The sequence below is a fragment of the Cetorhinus maximus genome, chromosome 18 (genome assembly GCF_964194155.1).
Source record: "Cetorhinus maximus chromosome 18, sCetMax3.hap1.1, whole genome shotgun sequence".
NCBI classification, from domain to species: Eukaryota; Metazoa; Chordata; class Chondrichthyes; order Lamniformes; family Cetorhinidae; genus Cetorhinus; species Cetorhinus maximus.
In genome coordinates this window covers 6200946-6219595 of record NC_135896.1, presented here as the reverse complement: position 1 = coordinate 6219595, position 18650 = coordinate 6200946, and the positions used below count along the sequence as shown (strand labels likewise).

The window sequence follows — 18650 nt, the reverse complement described above, 5'->3', positions numbered from 1 at the left end:
TATGAATTTCTGTTTAAAACACAATGTCTAAGCATATGATGAGCTCTTTGTTGAGACCATAGGGTTTGAACCCACCCCAAATTTGTCAGTCTTTCTCTATCTTTCAGTAATTTCCCCATCACATAAAGTACAGTATTTGTTTATTTTCCCTCACACCATTTTCTATTCTGTCATTTAATGCTTATTTCCAAACAACGTACCCAGGAATGTTTGATATGAAAGGAGAATTGTAAATCTAAGCTGTTTGAAAATGTATTGATATATTGAAGTACCTTGGAGTGCCACATACTGCATTCAAAGAAATTAAACAGTATTGCACTTTATGTCACATCAAATTGGAACTGTTATGCAATTTATATCAATACATTTTATGAATAAAGTTTATTTTTTGAAAACAAAAACAAAAAACAAAGTTTCTAATCTCTTACACCCATTTTTAAAGGGAGACCTGAGTTGTCTCACTGACAGGGCCATATTGCCCTATGAACCTTCTGCTGAAAACACAATGTCCAATCATATGATGAGCTCTTTTTTGTAACCATATGGTTTGAACTCACCCCAAATTTGTCTGTCTTTCTCTAACTATCTTTCAGTAACTTTCCCATCACATGAAGCCCCTTGAAATCCAGATAAATCTGTTCATAGATGTGGGCAAAAATACACTCAGACCATCTCCAAGGTCTATCCCTGATTGATCCACATCCCAATGTCTCTCTTCACCATCACTATCTCTTCTTCCTGATAGCATTGTTTAGTTTCACAGTTCAGCAGGTTTATTTTTAAGCAGGCTGAGAACAAACATTTGTCCCCTTACTACTCTTCAGTTTTTAATGCATGCTGGTTAAAATGGTCAAGCTTCTGTACTCAGTTTGTTTAAATGTTCCTTTTATGTCCGACACCAGGCATTTCACAAGAGTGATTATCAAACAAGATTTGACACCGAGCTGCATAAGGAGAGATTGGGAAGGTGAGCAAAAAATTAGACCAAGTGGTAAGTTTTAAGGTGTCTCTTTCATGAGGAAGACAGGTAGCGAGGGAATTTCAAAGTTCAGGCTCCAGGTAGCTGAAGGCAGAGCAGTGAATGCTGGATTAACCGAAATCAGGGATGCTCAAGAGGCCAGAATTGGAGGAGCTCAGATATCGGGGAGGGTTGTAAAGCTGGAGGAGAAAGAGAGCGAGAGTGATGAGGCCAGGAAGGTGATTAAACATCTCTACTCGTCTGTGCATTTGATTACAGTGTGGGAAGGGATAATGCTGCTTCATTGGACACAGTATTGTGTGATTATTGTGTGATTATTTGTTATTATTTGTTATGGATCATATTGCTGTTTGTGGAAGTTTGCTGTGCTCATATTGGCAGCCATGTTTCCTAGAGTACGGCAGTAAATACACTTCAAAATTACTTCATCAGCTGTAAAGAACTTTGGCGCTTCCTGAAATTGTGATAGGTGCTTTAGAAATGTAATCTCTTTCTTTGTTTCCTTGTTTAATCTAAGCTTGGTGCAAGTACTTTTAACTTTGTTCAGTAATCTGAAGAGTAACGAGGTCCGATTCTGTCCTGTTCATTATTTCTGATTATCTCACCTCGATGCTGAGGTTTGTGAACACACAGGATACAGAACAGAGTCTTTCGCAACTCCTGACACTGAATGAAATATGTGAGCAGGAAAACTAAAAGATGGATTGGAAAGTCACAAAACTGTTGAAGCCTTTTAGAACCTTATCCCTGAGTTGATAAATTCTGCTGGTAAATGCTCCCAACACTTTTCGGAGTGGGGAGTGTGTCTCAATGCACACAATGTACTCACTGGCTAGACTGAAGCTAAACCTCGCTTGAGGATTGTGTGGTTGGACTTTATCAGAGAGGTGTCAGTCCCTCCAGCTGTCAGAATAGGGAGCTTCATACTCAGTGTTGCCCCTTTGTTTGACTCCCCATCACCTTGTCTATCTCAGTATGGGTAGTAGAGACATTAATATTGAGGGGAGTCCAACCAGGATTAAAATGTTTCAATAATTTCATGAAAAAACACCTCAGGAATGACAATGGAATGATCTTTGGATCAGGCAGCAAGGGAGGGGTGAAAATGTTTCGAGAGAACACAAAACGGACAATAGCAAATTAGCAGCTTCACTGCTATTTCTACCCCAAAATCTAGACCAATAATATCTCCTTCTGTGACTTGGTGTCAAATTTTGTTTGATAATGCTGCAGTCAAGCGGCTTGGGAAGGAGAATGGTAAGGAAAAACGAGCTTGAGGACAGTATCGGAATTATTTCAAACTGGGCATTTCATATGCGGTTTGTTTTCTCGTTCTGCAAGGAATGAGATTTGTAACAGGATCCAGGAACCTGGTTAACCAGCCGTGTGAACTCGGAGATATAAAACAGTACAAGATGGGATCAGCCACACAGTTTAAACTCATCAGCAGAACTCCAAAATGGTAAAGCTGAAAAACATTTTCAGCAAATTTACATTCATACTCGAATATTGTTCGAATCATCAGGAGAATGTGAAAAGGAGCAAAGCAAACCAGGAAAATGATGATGGACGCAGAAACCAATTTTTTTATTCTTAATTTCCTCTCTCCTTGAAGCCCACGGACCTTATGGACAACTGTCAGCACTTTATAGTAAGCGTAAATGAATAAAATCAAAGGGAGGAAGAACCCAATAGAGAGCTTGTAAATATTTAAATATCTGTCTTCCGACTGCATAGGATAATGTTCGAAACACAAGGTGTCATTCTCATTGTCTTTACTGAGAACCTGGGAGTGTATGTAAAAGCCGCAAGCAGGAATCTCCTTGATCCAGATGAGAACACTGATGAACACTGCAGCCTTCCTGGTGTGGAAGAATTCAAATCTCAGAGGGTAGGCCACAGCGAGGAAGCGATTAATGGAGATGAAGCAGAGGAAGCCAATGCTGATGTAGATATTCTGGTAGAGGAGCAGACCACTGAGTATGCAGAGTGCCCGGGAGAGTACTCAGTCATCGTGCTGCAGCATATACTGAACCCAGAAGGGCAAGGAAATGAGATACAACAGGTCTGAGATGGTCAGATTACAGAGATAGACTCCCAGCTCGTTCCTCTGTCTGATCTGCAGGTAGCTGTGATACAGGGACAGGAGATTAGTCGGGAGGCCGATGATGAAGACAGCAATGTAGACCGTGGGAAACAAGATTTGGTGGATACTGTGGTCGATAGTACAGTTGGTCATCGTTCAACACAAAACTGGAACTTTTCATCAGGTGAGTATATTTCTCACGCTCCTCTGAGATGCAGCTTTTGTGATTTCAAACCATTTAATATTTTATATTTAATTCTTTTTTGCTGAAACTTGTCTCCCTAAGGTAAAAACAGAGAGGTTATGAAACAATATAGTCATGGAACTTTAATGCACAGAAGGAGGCCATTTGGCCCGTTGTTTCAGTGTCAGCTCTCGAAAGGATCCATCCAACCTGTCCCCTACACCTGCCCATTCCCCGATACTATTTCAATTTTTAAAACATATTTATATTTGTTACATTTCTGGTATTTTTGTGTTCAAGTCTCAGCCTTCTGACTCTCTGCTGGGAGGTTTGATGCCTCACTGACAACCCTCTGAGTTAAAAATACTCATAATGTCTCCATTAATGCAATTTTTCTATTATTCATTCTTGAATATGGCTGTCGCTTGCAAGGGCAGCATTTATTGCCCATCTCTAATTGTCAGTGAGAAGGTGGTGTTGAGCTGCTTTCTTGAACCGCTGCAGTCTATGTGGTGAAGGTACACCCATCAGTGCTGTTAGAGAGGGAGACCAGGATTTTGACAGTGATGGAATGGCAATGTATTTCCAAATCAGGGTGGTGACTGAATTGGAGGAGAATGTGCAGATGGTGATGTTCGCATGCACCTGCTGCCCTGGCCCTTCTAGATCAGGCTTGTCCAACCCACTGCCCACAGCCCCAATCCGGCCCGCCTAGCCTCTCTATCAGCCCTGCAGACTCCCCCCTGATGTAAATACAGGTAAGTGGAAGTGTCAGATCTGCAAGAAGCTACTCCTAAAATCCCTGGCCGTTTCTCTCCCGCGTTTGCTGCTGATTGGCTCACCAGAGCACTTCAGAGGAACAGTCTGTAATTGGAGCAGCAGTGACCAGTGTAAAAGTGAGTGCCCATGGTGTGCTCTCTCTCCATCTTTGTCTGCACTCTCTATCTCACCCGCTCACCCAGGCACTGCCCCTAAAGGAGCACAGTGGTCAAGATGGTGGAGCGGGCAGGGGCGGCCACAAGAAACAGCAGTGGTAGCAACAGTGCCCACCCAGCTCCCCCCCACCACCCCATCCGGGACAGAAGGAGTCTCAGACAGGGCGGAATGAGAAAGTTCATTTTGGCACCTTCATAACTAGCCTAAGTTCCTCCTTAGCGGCAAAATGTCCAAACCTCGCAGGCCTAGTGGTGTAGTGACTGAGTCTGTGAGTGTGTGTGCCTGCCTGCCTACATATGTGTGTATGAGAGAGAGTGAATGTGTGTGTGTGTGTTTGTGTGTGCGCGTGTGTGTGTAAGTGTATAAGAGGTCGAACCCTGAGACTGAGAGTGAGCTGGGCACAGACGCCTTTCTCCTCTTCCTTCTTCCTCCACTAAAAACTATCAAAAAAGCCGGCCAGAAGAGGAGGAAACCCCAGGCTGAAAGGCACCGCATTTCCGACCCTGACTTTCAAATGGATCCTGCCAAGGCCAGCTCAGAATTTGTGCCACCAGAGGCGAACACAAGGTCAGTGTTAGTTAAAATCAACTCCTTAGCTTGGCCCAGACCACTCCCCCTTCCCTGGTGACCAGCGCTTGGAGCCAAATCTCTCTCCTCCTGGCTCTGCTTCCGAAGCAAAGAAGGCAAAAAAGGTTTTATCAGTTAGCCTTGCTGCTTGGCACTTTGTAATGGTCTGTCTTATTAATTACTTCTTTTTAATTATCAATTTATTGCTTTGACATTGTCCTGTTTCTAAATTAATGTTCAACGTTGCGCCAAACCTCATTTTTCCAAAATTTGATCATTGGCCCCTTGAGTGAGAAAAAAATTGAAATCTGACCCCTCACGCGAAAAGGTCGGATACCCCTGTTCTAGCTGGTAAATGTCCGGCTTTGGGAGGTGTGAAGACATGTCAAGGTACAGTGCACCCTGTGGATGGTGCACACTCCTGCCGCAAAGCACCAGTGGTGGATCACTATGTTAATGAATAACATGCCAGATCAAATGGGCTGAATTTTTTTTATTCATTCAAGGGATGTGGGCTTCGCTGCCTGGGCCTATTGCCCATCCCTAATTGCCCCTTGAGAAGGTGGTGGTGAGCTGCCTTCTTGAACCGCTGCAGCCCATGTGGTGTAGGTGGACCCACAGTTCTGTTAGGGAGGGAGTTCCAGGGCTTTGATCCAGCGGCAGTGCAGGAACGGCGATATATTTCCAAGTCAGGATGCTGAGTGACTTGGAGGGGAGCGTCCAGGTGGTGGTGTTTCCACGTGTCTGCTGCCCTTGTCCTTCTAGATGGTAGCAGTCGTGGGTTTGGAAGGAGCCTCAGTTCATGCAATGAACTTGCATTGCATCTTGTAGATGGTACACACTGCTGCCACTGTGTGTCGGTGGTGGAGGGAGTGAATGTTTGTGGGAGGGATGCCAATCAAGCGGGCTGCTTTGTCCCGGATGGTGTCGAGCTTCTTGAATGTTGTGGGAGCTGCACTCATCCAGGCAAGGGGAGAGTATTCCATTACACTCCTGACATGTGCCTTGTAGATGGTGGGCAGGCTTTAGGGAATCAGGAGGTGAGTTACTTGCCACAGGATTCCTAGCCTCTGACCTGCTCTTATATCCAGGGTATTTATATGGCTAGTGTAAAGGAAATATCTTTTTTTTTTCCCTTAGTATTACTGTGGGATACTTAAAGCAGGCTTATGGGGACTGTGGTGTGTGTGTGTGTGTGTGTGTGTGTGACTAATTTAATTAAACTAAAGATGGTCAGGCTGCAAGGTTTGAATCATCAAAGGTGTTAAAGTGTAAAAGCAGGCATTTTGAAATGGAGATGGGTGGGTTAAGATGATGAAGTCCCATTAGATGCGGTGTGAATGAAATTTGCATCTGTAAATAAGTTGAGAGGTTGTTTGATTTTCAAAGGGCCATGGTAAGATATTTTACAACTGGCAAAATTAATCAGGCAAACTTACTAAGTTTATTTTCCTGAAAGTGCTAGCCATAACAACAGCATTAAATATTTTTATATTCTGGGAAAAGGAACTTCCAAAGCAAGGGTGAAACAATGGGATTTATAGATCAAAAGGGAGAAAATATATTGAAAGAAAGATGGAAAGCTGTATGGGGTGGCCGTGTGAGATCTTGGAAAGATGGACTGTGTGAAACATACCTGTGAAAAACAACCTCTAACCACCCCAGAGAAGTGTTGGCTTGTTTCAGGGAGCAGGTTTTGTTAAAAGCCTTGGGATTCGAGTGTCGAGTGAGAGGGAGAGAGAAACCGTGAAATACCTCCATGATAGGAACAGTGGATGCCTTGAGGTAATATTACTAGATGTTTTATAGATTAAGAGTCTAGTTGGATTGTTGACGAAAAGGGTATTTATTTTGAAGTCTAGTTAAGTAGAAATATTTTTGGGAACTGTTATAAGGCTAAGTTTAACTGTGTAACTGTAATCTTGTGTGTTTAACATTTTATTTTCATTTGTTAATAAATGTTTTAATTTAATCTTTAAAATCTCCAAAGGTGGTAGTGGGCTCTTTACTTCTGACTTCAATGCACAACTCTTTCCAAAATAAATACAAATTGGTAAATTGTTGTGATAGCTTGGCCACGTTTCCCTTTAGGATTTGGTCAGTCTAGCAAATACCACCTGCCATATCACAACACTAGTCCTGTTCAGTTTCTGCTCAATGGTAACCCCCAGGATGTTGAGAGGGGAGTATTCAGCACTGTTAATTGCCATTGAATGTCATGAGGCTATGGTTAATTTCTCTCTTGTCAGAGATTGTTATTGCCTAACACTTGTGTGACACAAATGTTACTTTCCACTTGTTAGCCCAAGCCTGGATATTGTCCAGGTCTTGCTACATTTGGACATGGACTGTTTCAGCATCTGAGGAGTCACAAATGGTGCTGAACATTGTGTAATCACCAGCAAACATTGATTAAGCAGCTGAAGATGGTTGGGCCTAGGACACTAACCTTAGGAACTCCTGTTGTTATGTCCTGGAGCTGAGATGACTGGCCTCCAACAACCACAACAATCTTCCTTTGTGCTAGGTATGACTCCAACCAGTGGAGAGTTTTCCCCCTGAGTCTCATTGACTCCAGTTTTGCTAGGGCTTCTTGATGCCACACTTGATCAAATGCTGCCTTGATGTCAAGGGCAGTCACTCTCACCTCACCTCGGCAGTTCAGCTCTTTTGTTGATGTTTGAACCAGGGCTTTTAATGAGGTCAGGAGCTGAGTGGCCCTGGCTGGACTCCAACTGAGCGTTAGTGTGCAGGTTATTGCTAAGCAAGTACCACTTGATGGCGCTGTTGATGACCCCTTCCGTCACTTTACTGATGATCGAGAGTAGACAGGGAGTGGCGGTGGTGTAAAGAAATTTTTTTTTCCAATATTATTGTGGGATGCTGTGAAACAGGTTTGTGGGGCTGTATTGTGTGTGTGTGTGAGTGAATAATTTAATTAGACTGAAGACAGTCAGACTGCAAGGATTAAATCATTAGACACATTTAAAGTGGTGATAAACGGGCAAAGATGGGCTACGAATAGATACAGCATAAATAGGAATTAGGAGATAAATGAGGAGTGCATTTTAATTATTGAATTTCAAAGAGAGAAGAAAGTAAGTTTTACAACTGGCAGAGATCATAGCTAAATAAATAATGCAAAGTTATTAAGTTTATTTTTCCCAAAGTGGCCATTAAGACAACATGAAAGAGTTTTAGATTCTGAGAAAGATAACTTTCAAAAGAAAGTTAAGAACAATGGACAAAGATGCGAGGGGAAAAATATACTCAAGGAAAGATTGAAAGTGTGTCCATAGTTCTGGAATGCCCATGCCTTATCCCTCACCCTGCCCCATTCGCCTATTACCTCTGTCCTTGCCCATTTCTCTCAGCTCGTTCCCCCAAGATATCTAATTTAAAGTTCTAATCCTTGTCATTAAATCTCTTCCTGGCCTCACCCCTCCCTTTCCCACCATCTTCCTGCAACGCAACCCTAGTGCCGACTGAACTCGCCGTTCCTCCGACTGTGACCTCTTGTGTACTCACACCACCACTGGGAGCTCTGCTTTCAGATGTTAAGCTCCTCAACTCTTTGAATTCCTTCCCTAAAACCCACTGTCTGCCTTCATTGACTTTAATGGAGAGTAAAACCAGGTGAAATGTTAAACCAGGGTTGTACAAAACTCCACCCGGTCAATTTCCCGCTGGTTGGGTTAGGGGGGAAACCGACGCCTCTGCAGTTTACTAACTTCTGTAAAGAAACTTTTTAAAAGTCACTCAAACATTATTTCTCCATTTACTTTGTCTTCTCTCTGTCCCTTTGTGCCCAGCACTTGATTTCCTCCCCTGAGCTTCTCGAGAAATAGAGAAAAAAAATGGAACACCTACCTCTCCAAAATTGAGCGATTTGAACTTTGGGGAGGCTGCAAGACATCGACATTGGAAAGCAGGCACACATCCCCGTGTTCATTCTGTAATGTTCGCGATTTTAAGGTCAATTTGTGGAGCTGGCAAAAGGAAATTCCTCTTAACATTTCAGCACCTCAACCCCTGAGTGCAGGGGGATCCTGGGTTTTCCGCTGCAATCGACACAATGAGAAACAGACAGATATTTTCAAGGACACCTGATTCATACCCTGCCCCCACCCCCTGACCGGTCAAGAACAGACTTGCCACCTGAAAACAAGGAGATGGACAAGAAAATACCTGTAGCAGGAATTTGATCGTGTTTCACATTAAGAATGTTGTTTTGGCTAACAGAATCGTTTTTGTATTTCACAATTAATAGAGCTTGCATCTTATTAAAAATGTAATACTTGGATTTTCAATCCAGGTCATCACTTCCCCCAAATATTCCTCAACTGACCTAAACTGTGGACATTGCCCCAGTTCATGGATCTCATGTCCCGGTACATTGCAAACTTTCAGTCAATACTTTTAAACATTCGATGCAGAATATTAAAATGGCTGCTGAAAATCCAGTTACTAGTACTGTTAGGAAGGGAGTTCCAGGATTTTGACCCAGCGACAGTGAAGGAACAGCGAAATATTTCCAAGTCAGGTTGTAAATGACTTGCAGGAGAACTTCCAGGTAGCGGTGTTCCCATCTATCTGCTGCCCTTGTCCTTCTAGATGGTAGTGGACGTGGGTTTGGAAGGTGCTGTCGAAGGAGCTTTGGTGAATTTCTGCAGTGCATCTTGTAGGTGGTACACACTGCTGCAACTGTGCATCGGTGGAGGAGGGAGTGAACGTTTGTGGGTGTGGTGCCAATTAAGCTAACTGCTTTGTCCTGGATGGTGTCAAGCTTTTTGAGTGTTGTGGGAGCTGCACTCATCCAGGCAAGTGGGGAGTATTCCATCACATTCCTGACTTTTGCCATTAGATGGTGGACAAGCTTTGGGGAGTGAGGAGGTGAGTTACTCATCGCAGGATTCCTAGCCTCTGACCTGCTCTTGTAGCCACAGTATTTATATGGCTAGTCCAGTTCAGTTTCTGGTCAATGGTAACACCCCAGGATGTTGATAGTAGGGGATTCAGTGATGGTAATGCCACTGAACATCAAGGGGCGATGGTTAGACTCTCTCTTGTTGGAGATGGTCATTGCCTGATACTTGTGTGGCACAAATGTCACCTGCCACTTGTCAGCCCAAGCCTGGCTATTGTCCAGGACTTACTGCATTTGGACATGGACTGCATCAGTATCTGAGGAGTTGCGAATGGTGCTGAACATTGTGTAATCATCAGCGAACATCCCCACTTCTGACCTTATAATGGAAGGAAGGTCATTGATGAAACAGCTGAAGATGGTTGGGCCAAGGACACTACCCTGAGGAACTCCTGCAGTGATGTCCTGGAGCTGAGTTGATTGATCTCCAACAACCACAACCATCTTCCTTTGTGCTAGGTATGACTCCAACCAGTGGAGAGTTTTCCCCCTGATTCCCATTGACTCCAGTTTTGGTAGGGCTCCTTGATGCCACATTCAGTCAAATTCAGCCTTGATGTCAAGGGATAAACATAAACATTTTCTATGTTTATGCAGGAGTAGGCCATTTGGTCCTTCGAGCCTGCTCCGCCATTCATTATGATCATGGTCATCCTACTCAATAGCCTGCTCTCTCTTTCTCCCCATATCCTTTGATCCCTTTCACCCCAAGAGCTATATCTAACTCCTTGAAAACATACAATGTTTTGGCTTCAACTACTTTCTGTGGTAACGAATTCCACAGGCTCACCACTCTCTGGGTGAAGAAATTTCTCCTCATCTCAGTCCTAAATGGTCTACCCCGTATCCTCAGACTGTGACCCCTGGTTTTGGACTCCCCCACCATCTGGAACATCCTTCCTGCATCTACCCTGTCTAGTCCTGTTAGAATTTTATAGGTTTCTTTGAGATCCCCCCTCATTCTTCTGAACTCCAACAAACATAATCCTAACCGACTCAATCTCTCCTCATATGTCAGTCCCGCCATCCTAAGAATCAGTTGGGCAAACCTTCGCTGCACTCCCCCTATAGCAAGTACATCTGTTTCCCAAGTGCTCAGCTATTAAATCTTTTCTAATGGACTCTAGAATTTTCCCCACTACCGACGTCAGGCTGACTGGTCTATAATTCCCTGTTTTCGCTCTATCTTCCTTTTCAAATAGTGGGGTTCCATTAGCTACCCTCCAATCTGTAGGAACTGTTCCAGAGTCTATAGAATCTCGGAAGATGACCACCAATGCATCCACTATTTCTAGGGCCACTTCCTTAAGTACTCTGGGATATAGATTATCGGGCCCTGGGGATTTATTGGCCCTCAGTCCCATCAATTTCCCCAACACCATTTCCTTATTAATACTGATTACTTTAATTTCCTCCCTCTCACTAAACCCTGTGTTCCCCAACATTTCTGGTATGTTATTTGTGTCCTCCTTTGTGAAGACAGAACCAAAGTATGTATTTAGTTGGTTAGCCATTTCTTTGTTCCCCTTTATAAATTCCCCTGTTTCTGACTGTAAGGGACCTACATTTGTCTTCACCAATCTTTTTCTCTTCACATACCTGTAGAAACTTTTACAGTCAGTTTTTATGTTCCCCACTAGCTTATGCTAGTACTCTGTTTTCATCAATTCGTTGGTCCTCCTTTGCTGAATTCTAAACTGCTCCCAATCCTCAGGTCTGTTGTTTGTTCTGGCCAATTTATATGCCTCTTCCTTGCAGCTAATACTTTCTCTAATTTCCCATGTAAGCCATGATTTGGCCACCTTTCCTGTTTTACTTTTGCGCCAGACAGGAATAAACAATTGTTGCAGTTCACCCATGCGCTCTTTGAATGTTTGCCATTGCCTATCCACCGTCATCCCTTTAAGTAACGTTTCCCAATCCATCATAGCCAACTGGCACCTCATACCATCGTAGTTTCCTTATTAAGATTCAGGACCCTAGTGTCAGAATCAACTACATCACTCTCCATCTTGATGAAGAATTCCATCATGTTATGATCGCTCATCCCCAAGGGGACTTGCACAACTAGATTTCCAATTATTCCTTCCTCATTACACAATATCCAGTCTAGGATGGCCTGTTCTCTGGTTGGTTCCTCAATGAATTGCTCCAGAAAAATACCCCATATACACTCCATGAATTCTTCCTCTACGATATTGTTACTAATTTGATTTGGCCAATCTATATGCATATTAAAGTCACCTATAATTACAGATGTTCCTTTATTGCACGTGTCTCTAATTTCCTGTTTAATGCCATTCCCAACATTACCACTACAGTTTGTGGTCTATATACAACCCCCACTAATGTTTTTTGCCCCTTAGTGTTTCTCAGCTCTACACTTACAAATTCCACATTGTCGGAGCTAATATATTTTCTCACTATTGCGTTAATTTCCTCTTTAACCAGCAATACAACTCCACCGCCTTTTCCTTTTTGTCTGTCCTTCCGAAATACTGAATACCCCTGGATGTTCAGTTCCCATCCCTGGTCACCCTGCAACCATGTCTCCGTAATCCCGACTATATCATAACTTCTTACATCTATTTGCACGGTTAAATTCATCCACTTTATTGTGAATGCTCCTCACCTTAAGGCACAAAGCCTTAAGGCTTGCCTTTTTAACATTACTTGTCCCGTTCCCACTATGTTTCACTGAGGCCCTGTTTGATTCTTGCCCTTGATTCCTTATTCCCCTTTCTGTCTTTTGTTCTTGTCCTTGATTCCCCTTCCTCTGACTCCTTGCACAGGTTCCCATCCCTCTGCCATTTTAGTTTAAACTCTCCCCAACCACTCTAGCAAATGTTCCCCCTAGGACATCAGTCCCGGTCCTGCCCAATTGTAACCCGTCCAGTTTGTACCGGTCCCATCTCCCCCAGAACCAGTCCCAATCTCCCAGGAATCTGAAACCCTCCCCGTCACACGACCTCTTCAGCTACGTATTCATCTGATATATTCTGTTATTTCTACTCTGACTAGCAAGTGGCACTGGTAGTAATCCTGAGATCACTAAGTTTGAGGTCCTACTTTTCAACTTACTTCCTAACTCCCTATATTCTGCTTTTAGGACCTCATCCCTTTTTTTACCTATGTCATTTGTACCAATGTGTACCACGACCACTGGCTGTTCACCCTCCCCCTTCAGAATGTCCTGTAGCCGCTCTGAGACTTCCTTGACCCTAGCACCAGGGAGGCAACATACCATCCTGGAGTCTCGTTTGCAGCCACAGAAATGCCAATCTATTCCCCTTACAGTTGAATCCCCTATACCCATTGCATTCCCACACTTTTTACTCCTCCCTTGTGCAGCAGAACCAACCGTGGTACAATGAATTTGGCTGTTGCTGCTTTCCCCTGAGAGGCCATTCCCCTCAATAGTATCCAAAGTGGTATCTCTGTTTTGCAGGCGAACCCTGCACTGCCTGCCTAGTCATCTTGCTCTGCCTGGTGGTCTCCAATTCCCTTCCTGCCTGTGGACTCTTAGCCTGCGATGTGATCACCTCTCTATACATGCTATCCATGATACTCTCCACCTTGCGGATGCTCCACTGTGTCCCCAGCCGCTGCTCCAGCTCCAAACCCTGGGCTTCCAGGAGCTGCAGCTGGAGACACTTCCCACACACAAGCTTACCCCGGGCACTGGAAATGTTCCCGACTTCCCTCAGACAGCAGGAGGAGCACATCACAGCTAAGAGCTCTCCTGCCATGACGTACCCCTTTAAGATAAATTAAACCTTTTGGAAGATACTTAATTTCAAAGAATATCAAATTATCTCGGGCCCTTCTTCCCTGCTCCTCGTTGTTACAGAATATAGCCCTTACAAGCGATGACCTACAAAATAAGACCTTAAAAACTATAAGCAATAAACTAGTAAATGCTTACCCGGAAATACTCACGGCACTGAAAGGATCACCTCGTTCCCTCCTCACCAAACTCCCTCAGTCACCACTGCTCTCCTAGCACCTTCACCTCCCGAATCCTCTCGAGCTTCTCTTCAACTTCCTACTCCTCTCGCGCTCCTTTTCAACTCCCGATTCCTCTCACGCTTCTCTTCAACTCCTGAACCCACTCGCGCTCCTAGCCTCTGACCTGCTCTTGTAACCACAGTATTTATATGGCTAGACCAGTTCAGTTTCTGTTCACTGGTAACCCCAGGATGTTGATAGTGAGGGATTTAGCAATCATAATGCCATTGAATGTCAAGAGGTGATGGTTTGATTCTCCCTTATTGGAGATGGTTAGTGACTGGTACTTGTGTGTTATGAATGTTACTTGCCACCGGTCAGCCCAGGTCGAGATATTGTCTGGGTATATTTCTCAATGCTGTGTATATCTCACAATGCCAGGTGTATCTCACAATGCCAGGTGTATCTCACAATGCCAGGTGTATCTCACAATGCCGGGTGTATCTCACAATGCCGGGTGTATCTCACAATGCCGGGTGTATCTCACAATGCCGGGTGTATCTCACAATGCCGGGTGTATCTCACAATGCCGGGTGTATCTCACAATGCCGGGTGTATCTCACAATGCCGGGTGTATCTCACAATGCCGGGTGTATCTCACAATGCCGGGTGTATCTCACAATGCCGGGTGTATCTCACAATGCCGGGTGTATCTCACAATGCCGGGTGTATCTCACAATGCCGGGTGTATCTCACAATGCCGGGTGTATCTCACAATGCCGGGTGTATCTCACAATGCCGGGTGTATCTCACAATGCCGGGTGTATCTCACAATGCCGGGTGTATCTCACAATGCCGGGTGTATCTCACAATGCCGGGTGTATCTCACAATGCCGGGTGTATCTCACAATGCCGGGTGTATCTCACAATGCCGGGTGTATCTCACAATGCCGGGTGTATCTCACAATGCCGGGTGTATCTCACAATGCCGGGTGTATCTCACAATGCCGGGTGTATCTCACAATGCCGGGTGTATCTCACAATGCCGGGTGTATCTCACAATGCCGGGTGTATCTCACAATGCCGGGTGTATCTCACAATGCCGGGGGTATCTCACAATGCCGGGGGTATCTCACAATGCCGGGTGTATCTCACAATGCCGGGTGTATCTCACAATGCCGGGTGTATCTCACAATGCCGGGTGTATCTCACAATGCCGGGTGTATCTCACAATGCCGGGTGTATCTCACAATGCCGGGTGTATCTCACAATGCCGGGTGTATCTCACAATGCCGGGTGTATCTCACAATGCCGGGTGTATCTCACAATGCCGGGTGTATCTCACAATGCCGGGTGTATCTCACAATGCCTGGTGTATCTCACAATGCCGGGTGTATCTCACAATGCCGGGGGTATCTCACAATGCCGGGGGTATCTCACAATGCCGGGGGTATCTCACAATGCCGGGGGTATCTCACAATGCCGGGTGTATCTCACAATGCCGGGTGTATCTCACAATGCTGGGTGTATCTCACAATGCTGGGTGTATCTCACAATGCTGGGTGTATCTCACAATGCTGGGTGTATCTCACAATGCTGGGTGTATCTCACAATGCTGGGTGTATCTCACAATGCTGGGTGTATCTCACAATGCTGGGTGTATCTCACAATGCTGGGTGTATCTCACAATGCTGGGTGTATCTCACAATGCTGGGTGTATCTCACAATGCTGGGTGTATCTCACAATGCTGGGGATAGCTCACAATGCTGGGTATATCTCACAATGCTGAGTATATTTCCTGCTGAAAATACAAAGCCTGTGTAATGACTTCCTGGTTTTATTTCAGATTTCCAGCACCTGCAGTTTTGTACTTTTATTTTCTGTGTAATGACTTATTTTAACATCATCGATTTATAATCAGGGACTTTCTGGAGTTGCTGTGCCACATTCCCTTCAGCTGTTGGTCAACATTTTATTACATTACAAATCTGTTCTACCATTCACTGAGATCATGAGATTTTGTCTGACCTGTATCCCAACTTCATTCACCTGCCTTGATTCCATATCCCTTCATAACATTGGCTAATAGATCTAACGATCTAAGGATTATTAATTGAGCAAGGTTCTTGCTTTTTATGGAGCAGAGTTGCACACTTCTAGCAGCCTTTGTGTGCAAGCCTAGTTGATGTAAATCTTCCTCAATTTTCAGGCCAGTGTAAAAACGGGGTTGTTATCAAAGTGTGCTGGGAGTCCCGGTGTAAATGGAATCTGTCAGATGTTGCAATGTAACGGATATGGTTTCTATTGGAGGGATCCAAACTCAGAATCCCTTGAGATGTGAGGCGTGTGGAGGCGGATGATCCTCTGCACTAAATGCCGACAGCCCTGATAAATTTTCATCAAACCGTGTGCCTCGTTCCCCACCCCCACCTCCCCTCATGAGCCTATCCAGTGTCCTGGCATTGCCCTCTGAACTTTCTGCCTCAACCAAAATGTCCAATCATATGATGAGCTCTTTGGTAAAACCGTACAGTTTGAACCCACCCCAGATTTGTCAGTCTTTCTCTAAGTGTCTTTCGGTAATTTCCCATCACATGAAGCTTCTTGCGATCAACCGTCCAGAGAAAGACATTTGCCGATATGGTCAACAGGACACTCAACTCATCTTAGCTAATTTCTACCTTCTCCAAGTTCTGCCCCTGATAGATCCAAGTCCCAATGTCTCTCTTCACCATCACTATCTCTGTTCCTTTCCAACAACAACATTTACAAGAATGTTGCCAGGGTTAGAAAAGTGTAGCTATGAGGAGAGATTGGAGAGGCTGGGGTTATTTTCCTTAGAACGAAGAAGGCTAAGAGGTGACTTGATTGAGTTGTACAAAATTATGAGGGGAATAGATAGAGTGGACAGGATAAAATTGTTTCCCCTGATGGAGAATTCTAGAACCAGGGGACATAGATTCAAGATAAGTGGCAGAAGGTGTAGGGGGGACATGAGGAAGAACTTTTTTATGCAGAGGGTAGTGGGTGTCTGCAATTCACTGCCCAAGTTGGTGGTAGAGGCAGAAACTCTAAACTCTTTTAAAAGGTACCTGGATCTGCACCTTAAGTGCTGTAAGCTGCAGGGCTATGGGCCGGGTGCAGGAAGGTGGGATTAGAAAGGGCACCTGGGTGTCTTCAGACTGGCATGGACAAGATGGGCCGAATGGCCCCCTTCTGTGCTGTAACTTTTCTATGGTTCTAACATTGTTTAGTTTCACAGTTCAGCAGGTTAATTTTTAAGCAGGCTCAGAACAAGCATTTGTCCTCTTACTACTCTTCACAATTTTCAACACGTGCTGGTTAGAATGGTCAAGGTTCTGTAGTTAGTTTGTTTAAAGGCTCCTTTACTGTCTAACGCCAGGCATTTCACAAGAGTGATTATCAAACAAGATTTGACACCGAGCCCTATAAGGAGAGATTAGGACAAGTGAGCAAACGTTAGCCCAAGTGGTGAGTTTTAAGGTGCCTCATTAATGAGGGAGGTAGGTAGAGAGGTAATTTCAAAGTTCAGGGCCCAGGTAGCTCTAGGCAGGGCTGTGGCTATGGATTCATGGAAATCAGGGATGCTCAAGAGGCCAGGATTGAAAGTGGCTCAGATATCGGGGAGGGTTGTAGAACAGGAGGAGAATAGAGAGCTAGCCAGATGTGAGGCCAGAAAGGTGATAAAATATCTCCACTAGTCTGTGTGTTTGATGATGATGCGAGATTGAGTGGGAGGGAGATAATGTTGCTTTGTTAGGTACAGCATTACGTGATTATTTATTATGGATCATATTGCTGTTTGTGGAAGCTTGCTGTGCTCACATTGGCAGCCAAGCTTCCTAGAGTACAGCAGTAACTACACTTCAAAAATACTTCATCAGCTGTAAAGATCTTTGGCACATCCTGAGGTTGTGATCGGTGCTATAGAAATGTAATCTCTTTCTTTGTTTCCTTTCTTAAACTTAGCTTGGTGCAAGTACTTTTAATTTTGTTCAGTTATCTGCAGAGTAACGAGATCAGATTCTGTCCTGTTCATTATTTCTGATCATCTCACCTCGATGCTGAGGTTTGTGAACACACTGGAGACAGAACAGAGACTTTTGTGACTCCTGAGACTGAATAAAATATGGGAGCAGAAAAACTAGAAGACGGATTGGAAAGTCACCAAACTGGAATAAGCCATTTAAGCCGATTAGAAACTCAATCCTGAGTTGATAACTTCTGCTGGTAAATGCTGCCAATTACCAACTACATTTCAGAGTGGGCAGTGTGTCTCAATGCACACAATGCACTCACTGGCTAGAAGCTAAACCTCACTTGAGGATTGTGTGGTTGGACTTTATCAGAGAGGTGTCAGTCCCTCCAGCTGTCAGAAGATGGAGCTTCATACTCAATGTTGTCCCATTGTTTGAATCCCCATCACCTTGTCTATCTCAATAGGAGTTGGAGAGACGTTAATGTTGAGGTGAGTCAAGCAGGATTAAAATGTTTCTACAATTTCATACCGAATATCTTAGGACTGACAACAGAATGGTTCAGAGCATGAGGACATTGTGATAAGCAGCAGAACAAACCAGGAAAATGATGATGGACTCAGATGCCAGTTTTTTATTTATAATATCTGATCTCTTTGAAAAACATCAACCTTGTGAACAATTGTTAACACTTTATGGTAGAGAAATAGAATAAACAGCGAGACATGCCAAGCTTAAAATGTTTCTACATTTCCATGTCAAGTACCTCAGGAATACCAATGGAATGATTAGGTGGCAAGGAAGGGGTGAAAATGTTTTAATATAGCGCAAGACGGACAATAACAATTTAGCGGCCTCATTGTTAATCCTGGCCCGTGATATCGGAACATAGGAAATTGAAGCAGGAGCAGGCCATTCAGCCCATCGAGCCTGCTCTGCCATTCATCTAGATCATGGATGATCTTCTACCTCAATGCCATTTTCCTGCACTAACCCTTTGATGTCATTAATAACTGGAAATCTA

The 18650-nt window shown here is 44.1% G+C and overlaps 1 pseudogene; it reads right to left on the bottom strand.

Moving 5' to 3' along the window:
• Positions 1 to 1734: 1734 nt before the first annotated feature.
• Positions 1735 to 3337, bottom strand: LOC144692900 (G-protein coupled receptor 68-like; annotated as a pseudogene).
• Positions 3338 to 18650: the final 15313 nt, after the last annotated feature.